This window comes from Thermobia domestica, chromosome 8 (genome assembly GCF_964235325.1).
Source record: "Thermobia domestica chromosome 8, izTheDome1.hap1.1, whole genome shotgun sequence".
NCBI classification, from domain to species: domain Eukaryota; kingdom Metazoa; phylum Arthropoda; class Insecta; order Zygentoma; family Lepismatidae; genus Thermobia; species Thermobia domestica.
The window spans coordinates 6,005,190-6,027,855 of record NC_137461.1 but is presented as its reverse complement, the minus strand read 5'-3'; the positions used below and the strand labels follow the sequence as shown (position 1 = coordinate 6,027,855).

General features: G+C 36.3%; 2 protein-coding genes across 2 annotated transcripts in view; both read right to left on the bottom strand.

Moving 5' to 3' along the window:
• LOC145692663 (uncharacterized) overlaps window positions 1-22,666 on the bottom strand; it is a 158,253-nt gene that overhangs the window by 6,175 nt on the left and 129,412 nt on the right. The window lies entirely within an intron of this gene.
• The window catches only part of LOC145692664 (uncharacterized), a 149,685-nt gene that overhangs the window by 120,651 nt on the left and 6,368 nt on the right, over window positions 1-22,666 (bottom strand). The gene's annotated exons all lie outside the window — the stretch shown is intronic.

The following is a 22,666-nucleotide window of genomic DNA, read 5'->3' as shown; positions in this document are numbered from 1 at the left end:
CAGTTTCCTTCCTCTTACGTTCATATTAGAGATTAGCTCACGAATCCTTGCCGCGATTCTAATTCTTCGTTGGCGTCAATCGCGGCAGAGATTCGTGAGCTAACCTATAGTGTTGTTATTGATTAAGCTGAATATTTGCTATCAATATAGCTTTGGTGATTAGAAAATAATATTAAACTTCCTTGTGGCTGTATGGCGAGCCTACAGAGCCCTAACTACGGGAGGCTGAGGGGGGCCGTTGCATCGGACGCTGATAGCAAGATCGCGCGAATGAGCAAGCAGAAAGAAAAAGTGTTGGAAAAGAGAAAACAACGTGGCGCCCCGTAAAAGTATTGACGCCCTATTAAATCAATGTTGTTGTCGGTTTGCAAAGAAATACATTTGGTAAAAAATTTCTTGCTCGCTAAGCTCGCAAAACAAAGGTTTCAATAAGAGTCACAACAAGGTTTCACTTATTACGTTAAAAAAAGTTATTGTATATGACATCTTAATGATGATTGATATACATGTGCCGATATACAACACCGCTTATAGTGTACATAGGAGCGTTTTCAAAGTCACAAACGGTCAAAATCTGAAATATGTGCTCGGGTTTTAGTGGTGGTGAGTTTGGTTACTTAATCCTGGTTTTCTACGCAATCGGATTATTCACAATTACCGTATGAAAATGAAGGTATGAAAATGAGAGGAGTGTAGAGACAAACGCAAGCTGCTATTTGCAGGAATATTAAAAATGAAGGTAAACAAGATGAATAACATTTTCGAACTTGAAGCAGTTGTAGTAGAATAAGCAATTAAGGAGTCAGAACTTAACCCAACGAATTTCGTCTTTTTCAAAAACTGATCACTACCAGTGATTTTTTTATTCTGTTGATATATGAAACGCTTCTAATCTGAAGGAATTTATTGGGGTCATTTCTCCATCAACTACTTGTATCGCCAGGATATTGTGTGTGTGTGTGTGTGTGTGTGTATTAGTGTATTTTTCATATGTTATTAATTAATAACAACTAACCTGTCAGAACTTTCATTCATTAAGAAATTAAATAATGACTGTAATTTTAAGATATGTAGTAGCCAAAGTATATTTTGGGTTTTAAATACAAATATTAAACATATTGTTCAGCTCCATCGATCAATATTGAGAAATTCGCAAATAAGGATCCTTCTGAATTTCCGTTACATTTCACAAAATATTTTTTTACTGAAAGAAATCGAAATTAAAATATTATTTGTGTGGTCACGTACAAAATAACATTTCAAAAGTTGGCAATTCTTACTGAAAATTAATGCTGTCACCCAATTCCAACATTTTAAAAACACATAGTTTGTACTAAAATTTGATCTCGTGTCGAAAGTATGAAACGTAACTAGTTGTATTGTAAATTTGCACAAGTGTTCTCCAAGAGGATCTGTATACCAACCACAGGTAGTTTTGTCAAATTTAACGGAAAATCCAAAATAAGCCCGTTGAAAACAGCTCCTATTTGTAAGCGAATACAATATAATGATCGTTTTTGGCTGTTGCAATGGTCTAAACAAACAGCTTGATAAAAATTCAGCGGAGCGTGACAAAAAAGCTGTTTCTCTTATATGTAAAATAAAAGAGAAAAAGAAAAAGAAAGAAAAAAGAAAAAGAAAGAAAGAAAAGAAGAAGAAAAAGAAAAAGTTGGTGAGGTGAGTATGGGAGGCATCGAATTCTACAGGGTGAGTCATAAGTCTCCATACAAATGATGATTCGATACATTAGTCATCTTGTATGAAAACTTACTACCTGGAAAATCAAAAATAAACATTAGTTATCTTGTATGGAGACTTATGACTCACCCTGTACTTTGCCCCGGGCTCCGAATAGTTACGGTTCTGCAAGCATAATCGCTTTCCGTGAGTGAGACCCGGTTCGATTCCCAATGTGAACTCATATGGTTAAGATTCAACTTTTAAACCATAGCGACGGTGTTGAACAGGACTTTGATTCCAAGTCCAACTAACAACGTGAAACTCCAAAAATAAATAAGTACATACATACATAGAATTACATTTAAATTTAAAATTTTAAATATTACTTCATCCATACATGAAATGAGAGTGTCAGAATTTGAAGAGACTAAACGTGTTGCCAGGTCGTGACACACAAAAATATAAAAACACGAGAGAGAAAAAAAGAGATAAAGAAGGTAATTAGTTGAAAAGTTCATACTTTTATTACAAAGTGAATGACATACAATTGAGAGCCATTCGTCAAATAACATCTTCTTTACAATTGTTCTATTGTATTTGAAAACAAACAGAAAAAAAATTATCTTGAGAAAAAAATAAAGCAGAGAACTCTAAGGAGTAAGTGTAAGGAATATGATATTCTTTTTTCTCACGTATTTCATACGAAAGATTTTTTTTATAAAAAATAATGTGTTTGTTCTTCAATTTTTATTACATTTTTTCAAGGTAAAGACGAAGGGAATCCACAGAAGTAAACTGAAGCATGAAACCTCTTGTAACACGGTAAGAAATAATTATTACCCATAAAAGACTCAGTCACGCCATTCAAAGCTGGAATTAAAAATTAAAATAAAAAAAAGAAAGATAAAAATTCCTGAATTTTAAATAACTACTTTATTTTAATACTACCAGTTTCATGCTTCTAGTATTACTTTTATTATTATTATTATTTCAATGAGTGTCTGTCTTTGTACATGTCTGTTCTAGTGGCCTTATTTCCACGTATATACTTGTGATAGAACAAATATGCTTACAGTATACTTCGTTAGATTTTTCAAAGTAAATCGAAACTAATATCAAATGATTTTGTGATAATTGATAGTAAAAACATAGAAAAAACTGGTAACGAAAATTGGATATAACTATTATTTATCAATTTTGTGATAGTTAATTCAGTCTATGAAGAACAATCACTAACAGAATGGCACTATTCAAACTGGATGATGTGTGGTCAGGCCGGCCCTAGGTAATTTGCTGAACCCTGCAATGGAACCATTTGACACTACCTTTTCTCCACAAAATATTAAAAGCCATGATTTTATGTATGGCATCCCATCATGAATAACGAAGCTGAGGGAAAAACCACTCGCACTCAGAAAGGCCTAAAGACTACAAATACAATCTCGCTGTGTCTGTTTTTTTCTTTGTTTCTTTAAATAATAATCTTTAATTAATTTTTTAATGAATAACAAGAAATTTCATGAGTGTCGTAAGCAATACTAGCTTATCCAAGTTTTAGATCTTAAGCACTGTTTTAGTGTTCCATGATCTATAGTAAAACAACGATAAATTGATAAAGTGTATGAAGACAAACACAAGTCATTACACAATTTATACTTCAACAGTAAATTTTGTTTAAATGTTATTATATCACACCCTTCGGAAGTCTCTCGTGACACCGAGAGATTCTGGAAACTTCTAGATGAAACTAAGTAAACACCAGGGGATTTTAAGCAAAATTTTACAGAACAAGAAGAGAAACTTTCCGAGACGAGACATTGACGACGCTTTTTCGACAATTTAGACCGAACGAGGAACATTTTTCTAGAATTGAGACGAGAAGAGAAAGAATTCTTCTAGAATTAAGACGAAGCGTGAAAGAATTCTTCTAGAATTGAGACGACACGAGAAAGAATTCTAGAATTGAGACGAGAAAAGAAAGAATTCTTCTAGAATTGAGACGAGAAAGAATTCTTCTAGGTTTGAAACGAGACAAGAAAGAATTCTAGAATTGAAACGAGATAAGAAACGATTCTAGAATTGAGACGAAACAAGAAAAATTCTAGAATTGAGACAAGACGAGGAAGAATTCTTCTAGAATTGAAACGAGATAAGAAACGATTCTAGAATTGAGACAAAACAAGAATTCTTCTAGAATTGAGACAAGGCGAGAAAGAATTCTTCTAGAATTGAGACGAGGCGAGATTTGAACAAAATTTAGGCTTCGAAACAAGATGAGAAGAATCTTATTTCTTATCTCGCGGGTATCACTAGTCTCGTCCTAAAATAGTCTCGCTGCAGATCTACATATAAATAAAAAATATTGCACATAAATACCAATATTACATATAAATCAATCAAACGTAAACAAAATATACTTAAAATATTTGCTGCTGAAAACACGGATAGCCGTTTCAGGAAAAACTGTTATCTGAAGTTACCTGTGGTGGGAGCCAACTTATTCAGAATTAACTGAAAACATTTTTCAAGGTTACTATATTTATGTACGTTAGTTCTTGTTACGTAAAAAAAAAAAAAAAAAAAAAAAGCGCTCGTAACAACTCATTTATCACGTGAGTTTTGGCTTATGAAACAATGTTCATATTGTTACACTAAAATCAATAGCAAATCTACACTTACGTAGTGGTTTCAAAAAATTAACATGAAGTTGTCTAACGAAAGACTAGGTGTCAATTGATTAGCCGAACATGGTAACATATTGTAGTGTCTAAGAATATTTTATTTACACCTGGAAATGCATTAGAAATTGTCTCACGTGTAAATAGATGCGTGAGTGTGTGTTACCACGTAACATTGTTAATAACTGAATGAGTAATATACCATCCTGGAAGTTGCAATGATGCTAATGGGAACTGAGTAATTAAGAAAAAAAAAAACTGTTTACGTTCTTTGTGTTTTGAAGGACGCGATGGTTAGCAGTGTCTTATCTTTTTGGCTTCCTACATTTGTGTACTCCTACTCGTAACCACGTGCAATTCCTCTCTTCTCCATTTAACCGCCAAACAATTGCACAAAACAACGTAACGCGGTGCTGGTAATTAACATTATATCTACGTCGTCTTCAAGACAAAGTGATCCGGAGGAGAAAAGAAAAGAAAAGAAGGAAAGAAAAAGGAGAGAGGAAAAATTACTTAGAATAGTTTAGATCAACACCAGTATTCTTCAATCTAATATTTAACTTGATCTGGGTCAGATTTATACTTTTTGCGTCCCTAGACATTTGCTAAAAGCGCCCCAGCTGTAAGGAAATAATAAAATGTGTTTAAAATAAGGGAAAAGCAGGGTTTATTTTTGAAAATTTTCTTGCGCTTCGCGCCAATCATGTTGGCGCTTCGCGGTTGGTCTGTCGACCTGACTCATATGTACGGAGACGCCGTCGTATACACTCGCCCCGGCCGCAAATTTTCCATGGCACGCACTAGAGACCTGCACGGGCCGGGCTTGGGCTGGCCGACACTGATTTCTCTTCAGGTCGGGCTGGGCTGGGGCCGATGAATTGCAGTTCTTTAATAATTATTGACTTTCGTTAAACGATAATGACAGAGTCGGGCCAAAAACTTTTAAAATTTATCGGGCCCGGGCCGGGCTTGGGCCAAGAATTCTAAAAATCTTATCGGGCCGGGCCGGGCTCGGGCCGAAAATCTCCAAAACTTTTCGGGCCCGGGCTGGGCCGGGCCTAGGTACGTTCGGGCTGAATTGGGCTCGGGCCGAAAAATTCGGCCCTTGCAGGTCTCTAGCACGCACTGACAATATATTTACTTTAGCACAGCAGGCAAACATAGGTTCTCTTAGGACTTCTCTTGAGTGTGCTGCTGTCTTGTAGTCTTTAATAATTAAAAGTATGAAGAAGAGTAATGCGTATATAGTATTTTATTACTTAAATGTTCAGGCAGTCTATGTTTAGTTAACGGTGTCCAACCTTATTTTCGAAAAAAAAAAAAGAGATAAAATTTCGCTTATTTGTGTTAATTGTAGGTTAGTTTAGATTAGTTCAAACTAGTTGAAGTTTTGTTTTGATTAGGTTACGTTAGGGCTAACTACTTTCATATTTGTATTCATATTTCCTTATGTGCGCTTCCGGACAACATGTAGTCAGTAGCGGATCTAGGCCAGGGCCGGGGCCCTAGGTCCCTGTTTTTTCAGTGACAAAATAATTTAAGCTATTATTTATATATTGTTGAAAGTTTATATATACCTATTATAGTCTGGGTACTGGTTGTCCCTCCCCAGTTTTTAGCTTCTAGATCCGCCACTGCGTGTAGTATGATTCGATTCTTACATGACACAAAAAACAATTAGAATTCCGTTACTTCAACTCATTTCTCCTGTATATCTTCTATTTTTTTTACTTACTTCTGGACCTCTTCTAGTAAAATTCCTGGTATATTCCAGGAAAAATGAATATAAAATACAAAATAATACGAAATATTAACTGTGTCTGCAAAACTACCTGGCTCTATAGAATACACTGAAGGTTCCTTCATTTTTTACACGACACTAAGTAAAATTTACTATTAAGTCCCAAAATATCAAATAAAAACTGTCTTAGCTTGGAGACACCGGCACTACTGTTCCACGACCGCACTAGACAGAAGAGTCTCCTGGCGCGTTTACCTTCCTACATTATGAAATAACAATAATACCAAATATTGCGCTTATGAAAAATTTATGGTAAAATTTACAACGGAGCAAATTAACTGATTATATAATGTAAAATAAGAGTATATGCAAAGGTAATATACTATATATCTGTGACAAAAAGGACTATCAAATTATGGATCTGAGTATTTTCTTTGAGAAAGGAACAGTCAAGTTCCTCAAAGTGCTGTTCCAAATAATGCTTCTATCATGCAGAGCCAGCCCTAGGCAATTTACCGTCCAGTGCAATTGCATCATTTGCCGGCCCCTTTTTCCAGAAAGAAAAATCTTAAAAGCCACTGTTTTAAGTATGCTATCCCCAAGAACAACGAAGGCAAGGAAAAGAGTACTCGCACTAAGAAAGGCTTAAAGACTAGAAATATAATCTTGTTGTGTGTTATTTTTCTTTAGATAACAATCTATAATGTTAGTGAAACATAAAGCAAATAGAAACTTGTTGTGAAAAAGACAAGACTAGTTTTCATATCAAAACTGTGATAACTAACTAAATGGAACAGATATTCGCTACTGTTCTAGAATTGAGTTCTTGTATTTGACAACAATCAAGCAATTCATGCGGGAATTTATTTGACCATTTGCTTTAGCACTGTACACGTATCCTTATAAATTAGTGTGACCTAAACATGATTAACAAAAGTAGTATTCAAATAGAAGGCAAGCTTAGTAAATTTAACTACATCATCATGAAGTCTGTTTGTATTTGAATATTTATTTCAAATAATATACAGGGTGGCCCAAAAGTAGGTATACAGCACTGTACTGATCAATTCATTGCATTTTATATCTTTTCTTATTGTTATCCATCAGGCAGACTTAGTTTCTTTATTATTTGTTCTTAATGTCTTTTTACTTACACCTTAAGCTCGGAATAGCCGAAGTAAATAAACACATAAACTAGAATGACTTAATCAATGTTGTATTGTATACCTACTTTTGGGCCAGCCTGTAGTTATGACAGATCTTGCTGCCCCTCGTAAGTTGCCGCCCCGTGCCAAGTGTACGTATGATAGAGACAGCCATGCTACCATATTCAGAGGCGGCTCATGAGGTAAGTCACATGGATCTAAATTAAAAATTTTTCGCTAGAAATTAAGGGACGCCAAGTGAGCTTTGTGGTAGACAAACGCCGCGTGCGTGGGTTTTCTTGTGGTTCTGACGTTTCCTCCCACTTTCTTCATTCCATCATTTCGTTCATTTCTAATCATCACTGTCTCCTTTAGCCTAGCCGGCATAAGTGTGGGAAGTAAAACTTAAATATTTCATTTCATTTTCATCTCATGTCGAAACTAAGGAAAGAAAAATTACCTAATGCACTAATTTTTCTACACAAATATGAGGAAACTAGGCAAGTTTTCTTCCCTTAGTTTGTAGTAATATAACTAATTTTTACCCATCTGACATCGTGCACGAGCCGCCTCTGCTGATGTGATAAATGTAACTATTTAGCAGTTTTACCCGCTCTTCGCAGCGGACCTTTGCGTCTTCGTTGACATTGCAAGAGTTGGGTGGGAATAGATGCCGAGAGCAGCAGTAAGTAATAAAATAGGCAAAGATATACATCATTTACACGACGTTTCTTAGCCACTCCTTTCGTAACTTTTCAAGTAAAAAAAAAAAAAAAAAAAGTTCTAAAGGTTGAGAACGCAAATAAACGATTAAAAAAAAAGAAAGAAAAGAAAAGAGCTTTGCATTGTTCTTGCGCACTTGATTTTTGTCCTTTGACACCGCACATCTGTTGAAGGTCGAGCTGCATTCCTGGAGGTCATAAGTAGGACATCGAAGTCTCCTGATTCCACCTGCAGAGGGCCTTCCTCAGAGGCAGGGACGGTCGGTGGGTTACGTTATGAATCAAGTAAAACCAGTTATTATCTCCGTTTTATGCTGGTTAGTGCAGTTAAACAACGTGACAGATAATTCTGCAGCAAACAAACCAGAAATAATCGAATAGTTAGCGTGCATGTCGTTTCGAAATGAAATAAAATAAAATCTTTTAGTTTAACGTCCCGCATTTGATTTGATTTGATTTGATTTTTGAGTTTAACGTCCTTTCAACAGCGAGGGTATATGAGACGGGACTTATTGATTCACGTGGAATCCGAACCCCATGAGCTCTCGCCGAGAATATGGGGCCGCAGTGGCTCAGTGGTAGAGCGTTCACCTCTGGTGCTTGGGCAGGCCCGTATCCAGGGGGGTCTAGGGGGACCGCCCCCCTAAATTTTTGCTGGCCCCCTCTAAAATTGTCACGGCATGCTTGCAAATGAAATTGATGATCTATAATATTGTTGGATCGGGCCCCTCCTAACTTCAGCCGGCCCCCCCCTAAATTTTTGGGCTGGCTACCAGCCTGTGCTTGGAGTCCCGGATTCGATCCCAGCTCCCGCCAAGTGAACTTTGTGATGGACAAACACCGTATGCGTGGGTTTCTTCGGGGTTCTCCCGTTTCCTCCCACTTTCTTCATTCCACCATTTCATTCATTACTCATCATCACCGTTTCCTTTAGTCTAACCGGTATAACCGTGGAACGTAAAACTCAAAGATTTCATTTCTTTTTTCGCCGAGAATCGAACCCGGGTCTCCCACACCAAAGGCGCGTACGCTAACCGTTTAGCCACGAAGGAGCTCTTAACGTCCCACGATTATGCTGTTAGGCTAAGGGAGACGACGATTAAAGCAAGTGAATGATGATGGAATAATTGGTGGAATGAGAAAGTGGGAGGAAACGGGGGTATCCGAGAAACGCAATTACTTGACCGGGGATCGAAACAGCAACTCCGCGCAAAGAGGTAACAACTTTATCACTGAGACACGTTGCTCCCCCACGCATGCCGTTGGGAGTTTGATTCCCGGTGACGATTCAAATGTTGTTAATTCTAAGAGATTGGAAGCTACTTCAATTAAGAATTCCTATAAACTAACTCCAGTGAAGAGATATGTTTTGCAGCATTGAGTGACTGTGGTAGACAACATCGTGTCTGTGGCTTTTCTCAAGGCCTCCCGTTTCCTCCCACATTATCATTCCACCATTTCTTGCATCATCATTCTCTTGCCTTAATCACCCGTATCCTCTTGGTCGGGGATTCGAACCAGGGACCAGACGCACTAGAGGTAAACGCACTACTACTACTGATCACACCAACTATAAAATTTAAAAATAAGCTACGCCGCTGAATAAAACAATCCCAGGATATGCTTGTAAAGTAACCAGATGTCTCAACATTTGAAACGCTTCAAAATTGGGATATAATTATACTGTATTTGAAAATAGCCTGCGACCCCTCTAAAAATAATAAAGGAATTTTTTGGGGGGAGGAGGTTGTGGATGACTGTGAAAAGAAAATTGTGGTGTATTTTCTTTCTTTCTTTACGTCTACCTTGTTTTTATCTTATATCTTTATCTGTATATCTTATAATTTGTTCTGAATTACGTGAGTCGTGGCTTTCGTTTACCTTGGAATTATTTCTGTTGCAAGCTTTTTTTTTTTTTTTTTTTTCCTGTCTTTAAAATTTAACATTTATAAGTAAGAGTTCTAGGTCCATAAAACTGGAACAGCGACGACTGCTAAAAGACAATAACATTTTTAATCTGAAGAATGCAACAGAAAGGAAGGGAGAAAAAACAAAAACAAACCAAAGAATAAAAAAACAAACAAAAAAATGAAGAGTTCAGTGGACCGGGCAGACAGTCGTCTATGAAACAGCGTGCAGTAAAAATATAAAATGGCTCTTGTGATTGCTGAGCGTTGGTGGGCACAGACAAAAGAATATCGCTAAAGTAGTGTGGGCTATGAACTAAACAAGGTTGCCAACTGACAATTAAATCCAACCTTAAGAGCAAGAGCAGAACTGTCCAAACTCGCCGAGGTAAGATTGTCCACAGACATAAAAGTCTCAACTTTTCTTATTAGTACACAATGTATTAAACGAGAATTTTAGGTGTGATAAACAAAATGCATGAAAAGATTGCAATCTTGGTCAATAATTAGTTTTAGGATCAGCGGCCACACAATTTTTGAACGGCCCCTAAATCGAGTTTTCATATTTTTACGGAATAAGAATATGATGCTGAGATAAGTGGCAGTTTGAGTTTGGCTACACTATATGTAATTCTACAGATATAAGGCGTACAAGAAAATTTTTGATTGAAAATATATTGGATCTTTTGATCCAGAAAGCACGAGTTTCTCAAACTCAGAGAGGAGCAATTGTCCTTTTTGCCTCCTTAAATGACGTCCCTGCCCAACGAGTTTAATGAATGCAAGATCAAATGACCAGGAGCCTCATCGAGGGCAACATTCAAGATAGCGGCCCTAAATCTGAGCACTCACATTGCAAAAATACCCTAAAAGACAAATTCTGACCAAAGCGTATATTAACTAATAAATAACTATATGCTTTGGTCAAAATTTGTCTTTTGCTGTATACAAGAAGTTCCGAATCTAAAATGAGTGGTATTCAAAAATACCGATATCCCGGCTCATATCCAAGGGGGTCCAGGGGAGCCTGTCCCCCTAAATTTTTGCTGCCCCCTAAAATTTTCACGGTAGGCTTGCAAATGAAGTATAATATTATGATGAACTATAATATGGTTGGATCAGGCCCCCCTAAATTCTAGCGGGCCTCCCAACATTTTGGGGCTGGCTTACCCATATCTGAAAAATTAACCCTTCAGGTATGTAGTGCCTTTCGGGAGAAGTCACTTTGGAAACACGAGTTTTTTTTTTTAAGTACTGTATCTTTCAAATCTTGTTTTAAACAGCAGTAGACACATAAAAATAGAGAAATTAATTGTTTTCGTATTCTACCCATTAAAACAACCCTTCTATCGTGTTCTGTAATCAAGTTGTGAGCAAATAATTACCTTATCTATCATCCGCAATTGAACCTACAAAGTGATCGCAATGAGACGTGAAGCTTGAGCTAGATTTACCAATTTTACCGCCCAATAGAACGTGAGGGTGTGTCCTGGTCGTCAACCTCCACTCATGAAATTTTATCGTCTCTCGAGCTATACAGAGAACATCTTCTGAGGGTATAGTTGTGTCGGATTGTGGCTAAGTATCGTTTTGTTGTTATTATTATTTTTACATTCTTTGCTATTTTATTGTTATCTTTTAATTCCAAAAGTTGTTAATGTTCGTACTATAGTTCTTTAAGAGTCTTCATCCCGGCGAAATTAAAATACCGCTAATTTTACAGTAATTTTGTGATATCTTCAAATAGATAAAAGATAATTGAAATATGGAACAAGAGCGCCCTAGACAATATTATTTTGCATGAGGTACCGTTATCACAAGTCACCTAGTGGCTTTCCGTTTTCAGCTGTTTAGAAACGCGAAAATAAATGCTGATTTTCAAAATGGCTCGACATCGAAACCAGATAAGTGGGTCGTGATAACGGCTTCTCCTGTAAAATAATATGGTCTAGGGCGCTCTTGTTCCACATTTCAATTATCTTTTATCTATTTTGAAGATATCACATAATTACTGTAAAATTAGCGGTATTTTAATTTCGCCGGGATGAAGACTCTTAAGTGCTGTTTTCTTTCTCGCTCATTTGTTATGTTATTTAAGTTTGGCAACGTTGTTGGTGCACTTCTGCTCTTTCGCTTTTCATCAAGTGTGCATTCGTAAGCCAGCTAGCCTCCACGAATCGTACCGAATTCTTCCGATCCATCACACGTGAGGCAAAGCAGTTTTATGATTCGTGTAGAGCCGAGGCTTCACGAATCGTCGCGGTCACTATAGTAGAACCAAATTGAAAGCGTGTACAGGCGCCATCTACGCTTCAACAGTAAACCTCTGAGGAAGTGTATATACACACGCTCTTAACACTTAAGAGACTCATTGACATTGTGAGAAGCATACTTATCACATCTCATGGAACGAGATCCGTTCAATGGCTGAATGAGTAACATTTCGGTTCGTGAAGCGAGAGATCCATATTTAGTTCTCTATTTGAGGTTAAGTTAGTTCGAATCTGACGTTAAAGCCTAGGTCAATGATTCATTACACTTGAAGAGGACATTAAAGTTTCAAAATCATATCTCCGATTTTAAACTTTCTTCAATTTAAATTCTCTACAATGTTCGTTAGTTGAATTGGGGTTTAGAGTCGCTATTCAGCATCGAGGCTAGATGAGACATGGTTCTACAGTTAAAGAGAGAGTCCAAGTCACAGTAATGTGTTAAAAGATCACGACTCTCTTTGCAGAAATCAAACTCGGGACTCGTTGCAATTAGATCAGCAGGAAAGGCTTTTCTGCAATTTGTTTCCGTAAGTTAAAGATGAGGGAAATTGATTGTTTGATTGATTGATTGGTTCTTTGGTTGGTTGATTGATCGATTCTTTGATTGATTGATTGATTGATTGATTGATTGGAGATTAACGTCCTGTTTTTAGCATCGAGCCTATATGAGACGCTATCTTCTGGTTGAAGTTGTGTTCGAACTTTTCGGTCGAAAATTGTAACAACTTTTTCAGGCCAGCCACCCTGAATGAGATTTTCCTGGATTTTCCTCATTCACACCAGGCAAGTGCCGAGATGGTACCTAACAATTGTCCCAGGCCGCTTCCCCACTCCTTTCATCTCGAATTCCCTTAGAACGGTGATCGCCAAGGGACGTTATCCCTTATATGTGTGCAGGGGCGGATCCAAGACGGACTTCTGGGGGGCGGTCGGTTGTAATATTGCTACTTTGAGCTATTTTTAAGAGTTCCAAATTCTGGAATGGGTTTTATTTATATATAAAATAAAAAAAAGTTTCCTCTTCTGGGGGGGAGGCGATCGCCTCCTGGATCCGCCACTGTATATGTGATGGACTAGCATGGTCTTAGATGCCGAAAGCCCAGAAATCTAAATCCTCCAAGGTGAGAATTTAAATGTTGTAATGTGATAAACCATAATAAAATGCGTTTATTCTTTAAAAACAAAACACAAGTGGGAAACTATGCTGTTTAGTGCAATAGGACGGAACTGTGATGTATTCTCATTAAGAAGTTTGCCATTATGTAGTTGAATGCTATAAGAAAAGCAGGGGAAACCGGATATTAGTATTCTTCCTAATGTAGGTGAAGCGAAGGAAGAACGCCTTACATTCCTTTTGGGGATAGCAATATTTGCTTCATTACACAGTGATACCAACTCCATAATTAATTATCTACATTTGATATTCGTAACTTAAAAAAGAAATGCAGAAATCTTATTAAACACTTGCAAAAACATGTTTTTGGAAGTAAATAAGAGAAAATTAATACATTGAAGTTCACCGGAATCGTAATAATTTAAATTATAGATGCGTTAAAATATCAAATAATACTTTTGATAAAGTGGATACTTTCAAATATCTAGGATCAATATTACAGACGAAAACCATATTTCCGACGAAATTAAATGTGGACTAAAAGCAGGGAATTCGTGTCATAATTCAGTTCAAAATCTCTTGTCGTCGTGAATTCTGTCGAGGAATTTGAAGCTTAAAATATATAAAACGATAATCATGCCTGTTGTTCTGTATGGTTGTGAAACATTGTTGCTTACTCCGAGGGAAGAACACAGACTGAAAGTATTTGAGAATAAAATTCTGAGAGGAATTTTCGAACCCAAGAAGAACGGGAATGAGGAATGACGGAAACGTCTTAGCGAGGAACCGCATAATTTATACCGTTTACGAAACATTGTTAGGATCATCAAGTCTAGGAGGCTCAGGTGGGCAGGTCATGTAACCACAATGGAAAAAAGTAGAAACAGTTTCGAAGTTTTAACTTAAAATTCAATCGGAAAATGACCATTAAGAATGACTGCGAGCAGATGGGAGGGCAATATTAAGACGGATCTCGGAGAAATACGAATACAAAGTAGAAATTGGATCCAGTTGGCTAAGGGCAGAAGTCAGTGGAGAGCTTTTGTGATCGCGCCATTGAGCCTTTGGGTTCCATAGATCATAGAGAGAGAGAGAGAGAGAGAGAGATTCACTTTGATTAGTGTATTAATTATGGAGGGAGGGGGAAAATATAGGAAAGTTTCATACTCAAAGTAGAATTAAAAGACGTTTTAGAACTGCACTTACTGCCTTTCAGTTTTTTTTTTTTTTTTTTTTTTCGATTTTCGTTCAATACACTATGGACGTCTTCAAGATCATTGATATGTTCAATTCACCTTACGAAGAAATAAAAGAAACGTCAGAAGGCTTTTTGAGAAAATCACAATTTACGATTTTGAATCAGCAGTAAATTACTTTAAAAAGTGTAATATAAAGTAGTATTGCCTACTAGATGAGATGAGAAATAAGACGTTATCGTCTCGTCTCGTAAAGGTTCTTGGGAATTCTTGCTTCTTTCGTCTCCAAATCTTATCAGTCTATTTTGTAAATTTATGTACAAAATTCATGCCCCTGATTTTTAATTAATTTTATCTAGAAATTATCGGCATCCTTGTGAGAGATCCATGAAGAATGTGATATTGTATAATAACATTTAAAGCATATTTATTATTGTATTATATTATGAAATGGCTTAAATATATTTAAACGTTAATAAATACTCTTCATTACGTTTGTACAACCACTTCATCAATATATAGCATGTATACTATGAGTCAAGTAACACCTAAACAGTGTTTGAGATATAAAACTTAAGTGAACTAGCGTTATTCACGAGTTTTTTTTTTTTTTTTGGTCTCGCCTAAATTCTCGTCTCCAAAATAAGGCGTTAAACAATTTATATAACATAATCGTACAATTTTCATGTACGTTACACAAATAAATTAATATTTTTTTCAGCAAAACAGAAAAATTATCAACTATATCACACTAGAAACAAAGTACACACATTTTAACGTTACAAAAGTGTGGTTTTTCTCTATTTTCTCAAAATCTACGCAAGAGAATTTGTCCTCAAGGATACCATTCAATTCAGTTCGACGTAATCTATCCATTGATGTATATACAGGGTGAGTCAAAAGTCACGAAGGTGTTATAACTATAAAAACTTTTTTTTTTTTACTTACCATTAGTTTCCATAGATATCACACAGACTTAAAGATCAAGGATGGGAGATTGTTTACAGTTATGTCCGTTATTATGGTCCTCACTGATACAGACTCTGTGTAGCACATAATTCATGAGAGGGGTCAACATTTCTAGTTCGAATGCCCTATTTCTGAACGAATATTGTCTTTGAGCTGCTGTATAGTTTGTGGTTTGTTCACATACACTTTGTCCTTCAGATAGCCTCAAAGAAAATAACCAAGTAGAGTAAGCTTAGGCGAATGAGAGGGCCAGTTTATATCAGTGTTTCTTGAGATGAAGCGACGGCTGAATCTGTGAGACCCATACTGGCGGACACAGACTGAGATAAAATTCCAACACATAAGTGTAATTTAATTAATCTCCAACCCTTGGCCTTTAAGTCTGTGAGTTATCAATGGAAACTAATAACAAAAGAAAAATTATTCACAGTTATAACAACTTCATGACGTTTGGCTCACCCTGTATATATTTTTACGTAGAAACTAAAATGTAAGGGTTAGTGGTCCTTTTGGAGTATATCTCATTAACTATACTATGTATTGTCGTCTTGTTACATGATCAGTTTGACCTTAATATTTCATTTTCTAAGCTTATGGAGTTTGGATATGTAAACATCTTACTATAGTAATTGCTACCTACAATTCACGTCGAATTTCCAAAAATCCTTCTTTAAGCCACAATAATATATCCTATCCAAATGTCTGGTTTTTAACTTAAGCAGTTCGGGTTAAACGTTGATCAATCGGTCACTCAGAACTTATTTTTGATGTGTAAACTGAAACATATCCTTTCTTAACATGGTTAGTTAGAAACACTTGTCGTATACAACATATCATTATATGCACGCTGTTTATAAAGGAGTTGATGCGCTCCTTGTATGCGAATGGTATAATGATCTCTACGTCCGCTGCTATCTACCTTTTCGCAATAGGAACCGGTCCTCTTCTGAAGGCCGAAGATTGAAGACAGTCTTCAGGCGATTTGCTGGCTACATCCGTCTATAAATTCTTTGCCCACTATTTGAGATACATTTGATGGTACGAGAGAAAATTTTAATTATGCAGCATCTCTTTGTTTAAAGGATTCTATTGCTCGCTACACATGGATAGAAATGACACTATAAAACTCACCAATATTGTTCCACTGCCATTGACCTCCCAACATTTTATTGGACAATTCTCTACCAATCTTATTTCATGATACAACCGTAATGGTTAATAGATGTACCTTGAGTGTACGTGTGTGTATGTGTGTGTGTCATTGAGTTTGGTTCCCGGTGATAGCACCCAGAATTGTGGATATTGATCTAGTATCGTGAATCAATTACGGAGCTATCCTTAATTTAAGTTGTAACCTGCACTAGTCTAGAAAGCCAGATGCAAGGGAAGTGTAAGCCAATGCTGTGACCATATATCATCTACCTAAATGAAATACAATAGTCCTTTTAAAAAAGTCCTTCGTTTGATCTTTTTCCCTGTCCAAATCTGACCTAATTTCTATTTAAGCAGTATATATTTATTTTTGCTCAAGAATGATTTAATTGCTATTTAAACTCTATTTATTTATTTACTTTGTTCAAGATTGACTTTTAATTGCTATTTAAAACGTATTTTTTAAATTTATTTTGTTCAAGACTGACTTTTAATTGCTATCTAAACCGAATTTATTTATTTATTTTTGTTCAAGATTGACTTTTAATTGCTATTTGAACCATGTTTGTTTAGTTATTTTGTTCAAGACTGAGCTTTAGTTACTATTTAAACAGTATTTGTTGATTTATTTTTGTCCAAGATTGACTTTTAATTGCTATTTAAATCGTATTTATTTGTTTATTTATTTCTGTTCAAGACTAACCTTTAATTGTTATTTAACCAATATTTATTTAATTATTTTTGTTCTAAATTGATCTTTAATTGCTAGTTAAACCGTGTTTATTTATTTTTGTTCAAGACTGACATTTAATTGTTATTTAAACCGTATTTATTATTTTTTGTTCAAGACTGAGCTTTAACTGCTATTTAAAGAGGATCTATTTATTTATTTACTTTGTTCAAGACTGACTTTTAATTGCTATTTAAAACATATTTTTTTAAGTTTAATTTGTTCAAGACTGAATTTTAATTGCTGTTTAAACCGAATTTATTTATTTACTTTTGATCAATACTGACTTTTAATTGCTATTTGAACAATGTTTATTTATAACGTTTTTATTCTGCCCAATATATTTATGTAGATCTTTATGCGTAACTTAGGAACCAAAACTCTGCACACCATACTATACAATTGAGAATTGAAAAGCTCCTCCATTTTTTTAATGTCAAAAAAGGATAAAGTCACACTGTTTTAATATCGAAATGTATCTTGGTGTGCATCTTACTTCGAAGTAATGATTCAGACATTTTTCCAGTTTGTAGTATCTTAGCATGTTCGGAATTTTTATCGGCACCGAAAGACTAACGCAGGATTATTTTTTTATTAATTGTAATGCCAAAAAAGCGTCTCGCAGTGTTAAATCAAACTAAACACAGCGCAGTAATATACTGCGACGCACAGTTTGAATACCACTATAGTCCAGAAGGTATAACGTCGTTCGCTTCCCGCGCTTGGACCTGCTCGTCACTGGGGGTGTGGTAAGAGGGTAGCCAATCACCACCAACCCTTTTATGCGCTCAGCGAGCCACGAGTAACCAAACTGGCCACTTCCCATAAACGTTACTACAACTTTTCGCAAGAATCTAACAACGTTATACCTTCCGCACTATAGTTGCATTCTGAAACCTTCCACTATATTTTTATTGGTGTGTTTTATTACTTTAGCAAGAAGCTAAGAAGATTGATTTTCTCTTTGTGTTTTCGTTCTGAAAATAAAACTAAATTCCGACGTACAGCTAACCAAATAATGTTCAATTGAATGGTGTATAGTAGTGGTTCTCAACCGATGTGTCCCGACACACTGATGTGTCACGCAGTTCCCTAAGATGCGTCGCGAAACTTTAGAGTGTAAAAATAAAGAAGAGTTTAATAATAATTACTTAAAATGGAGACAGACTATACCAGTCAACACCTGTAGTGGTAGCAACAATACTCAATGCTATAGAGGTGAGGTGATTTTAGTTTTTAGCGTCCCGTTCGGCAGCGAGGCTATATGAGACGTGGACCTACTGATTAACGTGGAATCCGAACCACATGAGCTCCCGCCGGGAATTCTCAATGCTATAGAGTCATTATAAAAACTAATTGGTTTCACTATTATAACATGTTATTATTATTATTATTATTATTATTATTAGTAGTAGTAGTAGTAGTAGTAGTAGTATTAATAATAATAATAATAATAATAATAATAATAATATCAAAGTGTGTCGCAATGTGGATGACAGTGAAGTGTGTCGTCAGTTATAAAAGGTTGAGAACCACTGGTGTATAGTGTACTACCATTGTCCTTATTTTCGGCTTCTTAGACTAGAACAGTGCTATTCAACCGGGGGTACGCGAAGACGTTTCTAGGGGTCTGCTGGAAATGTCTATTGACAGTTCACTATAAATTAAATTCGATAACTTTCAATTTGTGACTTTTGGATATATGCTCGAAAAGAGTACAATGAAATTAGTGATAGTGTTATTTCATAACTTCTTCCATTTCCATCAACATATTTGTGTGAACAGGGTTTCTCTTGAATTAAACATCAATAAAAACGAAGCACAGAAATTGCTTGAATCCAGAATCAGCTCTGATTCTCGCATTCTCGAAGATTCGACCAAGAATCTTGGAGTTGGCGTTGCAGAAACAAGCTCAGTCATCTCATTAAGAGATTAGTTCTAAAGTTACTTTTAGTTTTTGAATTTTTAACATTGTCCTCAGTGTACAAATTATCAGGGAAGATGAGGGGAAAATCCTCCTCAGTAAAACTGGATGTCTCTCATGTGTTTTGAAATTTTCCATGTTAATTTTTTCAGATCTTCACTTTATTCTGCTGTAAATAGTCTTTTGATTGGCACACTGATTGTCCTTTTATCGTGTCTCTATTTGTCCCCCGTTTTAATCAACAGAAAATATGTATTATGTTTAATAAGTTCATTTCGATTTAAATTCTCTTAAACAACTTCATGGGTACACAATTGGATGGCGAACTTTGTCTAAAGGTACGCAAGAAAAAAAAGTTGAATAGCACTGGACTAGAGTGTGCTATTTCTTAACGAAAGCAGTTCTTCAATTGCCTTATGATATCAGTTAAACACATATAATATTATCCATAGCGGGAATCGAAAGGAAATGAAACAATCTAACCATTTTGTGCACAATCACAGGAAAGTAAACTCAACCAAGTGCGATAAAAATTCATCTCCGACATGGAAACCTTTTGTGGGATTAGCTTCTAGTCAATTACATTATTTTAAATGGTAAAGTCCCGTTCGAAACCACATTCTTTTGTGTTACACAAAAATATTTGTGTTTTCTTGTCATGTCTTATTTAATTATTTTGTTTTTGTTTAAGCTGCGTAGACAATAATAACCGAATTTCCCATGCGTGTTATGCCAACAGCTCACAAGCGTCCTCTCGAATGAAAGCAGCTTTCTAGTATTTTCACCTCCAATTCGCTATTATTGTCTTTTTCAGATTGTTTCGCCATTGTTTACGATTTTCATTGTCAGAAGGCTATAATAAGATTAGCGTATCTATTACAAATTTGTATACGAGCTCATCGTGGCTAAGCGGTTAGCGTACTGGCCTTTGGCGTGGGAGACCCGGGTTCGATTCCCGGTGGGAGCTCACGTGGTTCGTTATTCCACGTTAATCAGTAGATCCACGTCTGATATAGCCTCGCTGCTGAACGGGACGTTAAACTCAAAACTCAACTCAACTCAACAAATTTGTATATGGGGAGTTAAAATGAAATGAAATCTTTCAATGTGACGTCCCACGATTATACTCTTTAGGCTAAGGGAGACGATGATTAAAGTAAGTGAATGATAATGGAAGAATTGGTGGAATGATAAAGTGGAAGGAAACGAGGGTACCTCGAGAAAACGCATAGACACGATAGGGAGTTAATTCATTATAGTAAATAAAAGAAATGAACTTCATTAATATGTATCATTGTTAGAAAGACAAGGCCCCACTAGGAAATGGAACTGGGGACAAATTTCAGATTTATGATTATTACAATTTAATTTGTAAGACATTTTGAGTATATCTGCTGGGTGATAGAAACAAAATCATTTTAATATGTATAAATTACTTGAAAGGATATGATTAAATTACTGTTTAATTATAGTGTGAAATCTGTAGAAGAAGAGTATAAAATAAGAGTTATCCGAAAGGAGTAAAAAATTCGAAGATAAAATTTATTTACAAAGGAAAGGCAGTGGCGGATATAGCCCGGGACCGAGGGGACCTAGGCAACCCAGTTTTTTTACTGACAAAAATAAATGAAGCTATTATTTATATGTTTTTTGAAAGTTTATAGTAAACTCATGATATACCTATCATAGTCTGGGGTCTGGCCGACCCCTTCCCCCAGTTTTTACCTTCTAGATCCACCACTGATAAAAGGGCCTTCAGTGGGGTAAATGTATTTGTTAAACAATAATAATTACCTACGACATGTTTTTATCCAATTGTTTTATATTGTAATCGATTGAGTGTTCATGTCCCTGTTCGGGCTTCCATTTATTTATAACCGTCCTGAGTTCGTGGTCCATGTTCGGGCGAACATTTATTTGTAACCATCTAGAGGTCGTGGTCCATGTTCGGGCAGCTATTTATTTGTAACCGGCTGTAGTTCTGTTCGCTGTCCTTGGCTCGTGGTATTACCAATAAGTATATTCCTGATACCTTAACTTACCTGGACAGGACGACGAAGACCTCTCCAAAGAAGATTACAAACTGTTTCCCAAAAAGCTCGTCGGTCTCAATAATGAGATGAGCATTAGGCGCCGAGAGGTTCGGGTGTCTCGTCTCGAAAACCTCACGGACGATCAGACGGTCATCCAGACCATAACACACACAAACATCACTCATACACACAACGAAAACACACTGGATTAATTGACACTATACTTATTTATTGGAACACTATCTTGAAAAAAATAACGAAGAGAAATGAATACAACACTGGACACTAATAAATTTTGCCGCTGAAATTACGTTTTGCCCTTTACGGGAAATATAGCCCTTTCTATGTATATATGATTATAATTCGGGTATCACTATAAATACTTTGCTCACACCATGAACACACTTGGGGGATTCGCACTGGGGAAAAGTTGTCTGGATCGTCCCACGATGAACCCAGTTGTTACGCTGAACAGTCCTGCAGCGTAAAAGTAAATCTTGAGTAAATAAACGAAAAGAAGGTCTTCACAGTTGAATTCTGATATTGGAGGGCGCGAATATAACTTTTGAAACGCACGAGGTCTGAGGACCTGGGATTTCACTGATTGGGGCTAGCCGTAAGAAATCGTCCTTCATCGGCTAAATAGCTTGTGCCCCTTAACACAACTTATGTTTGAAGTTCAACGCGAGATGCGTGGTTGCATCTTCCAGACCTGGAGTCAAACTCCTCGAGCGTCCAAGCTCAAGCTACGGGTTGCAATGGTCAACGGAATAGTGTTGGCAGTTCATTTCAAAAATTACTCAGTTAACTCACCTGTATGCACATACAAACAGAATATAGAAAACAATTTCTGTTAATTTTAGTCAACTGCCCATAATGCACTAGACACGGCGATAACACTGGCGTGAGAAAGTACAGATAACGGGCTACGAAACAACACAGTTGGTGCCACTTTGGTTACTGAAACATCTGGTCAGTCCGTATTTCTCCAATCTATTATAATGTTTCCATAAGCGATTAAAGAAAGCACTTAATTCAGTTCCCAATAACTATAGAATATATACTGTGCATATAATGAGTCAGGGAGAAACACTGAAATGGTTAGTCACTAGCTGAAATGTTCTCACTAAAAGCAACGTTTTAAATATATATATGAAAAAATGATGAAAGACTTCTTTGTCCAATTGTGTGGGAAAGAAGCAATTCCCACCAAAGAAAGAACTTATATGCGTTGCAGAATAAAGTATAAATCGAAAATAATAATCACTGTCTTCACGAAATATACCGGGCGTCCACAAAAAAATACTTCTATAACCTGGTGGCGGTTATAGATTGGTGTCCGAAAGTGGAACAACCTGTCAAGTGCACACGTAGACAGGTTGAGAACCCTTGGCCGTATGCC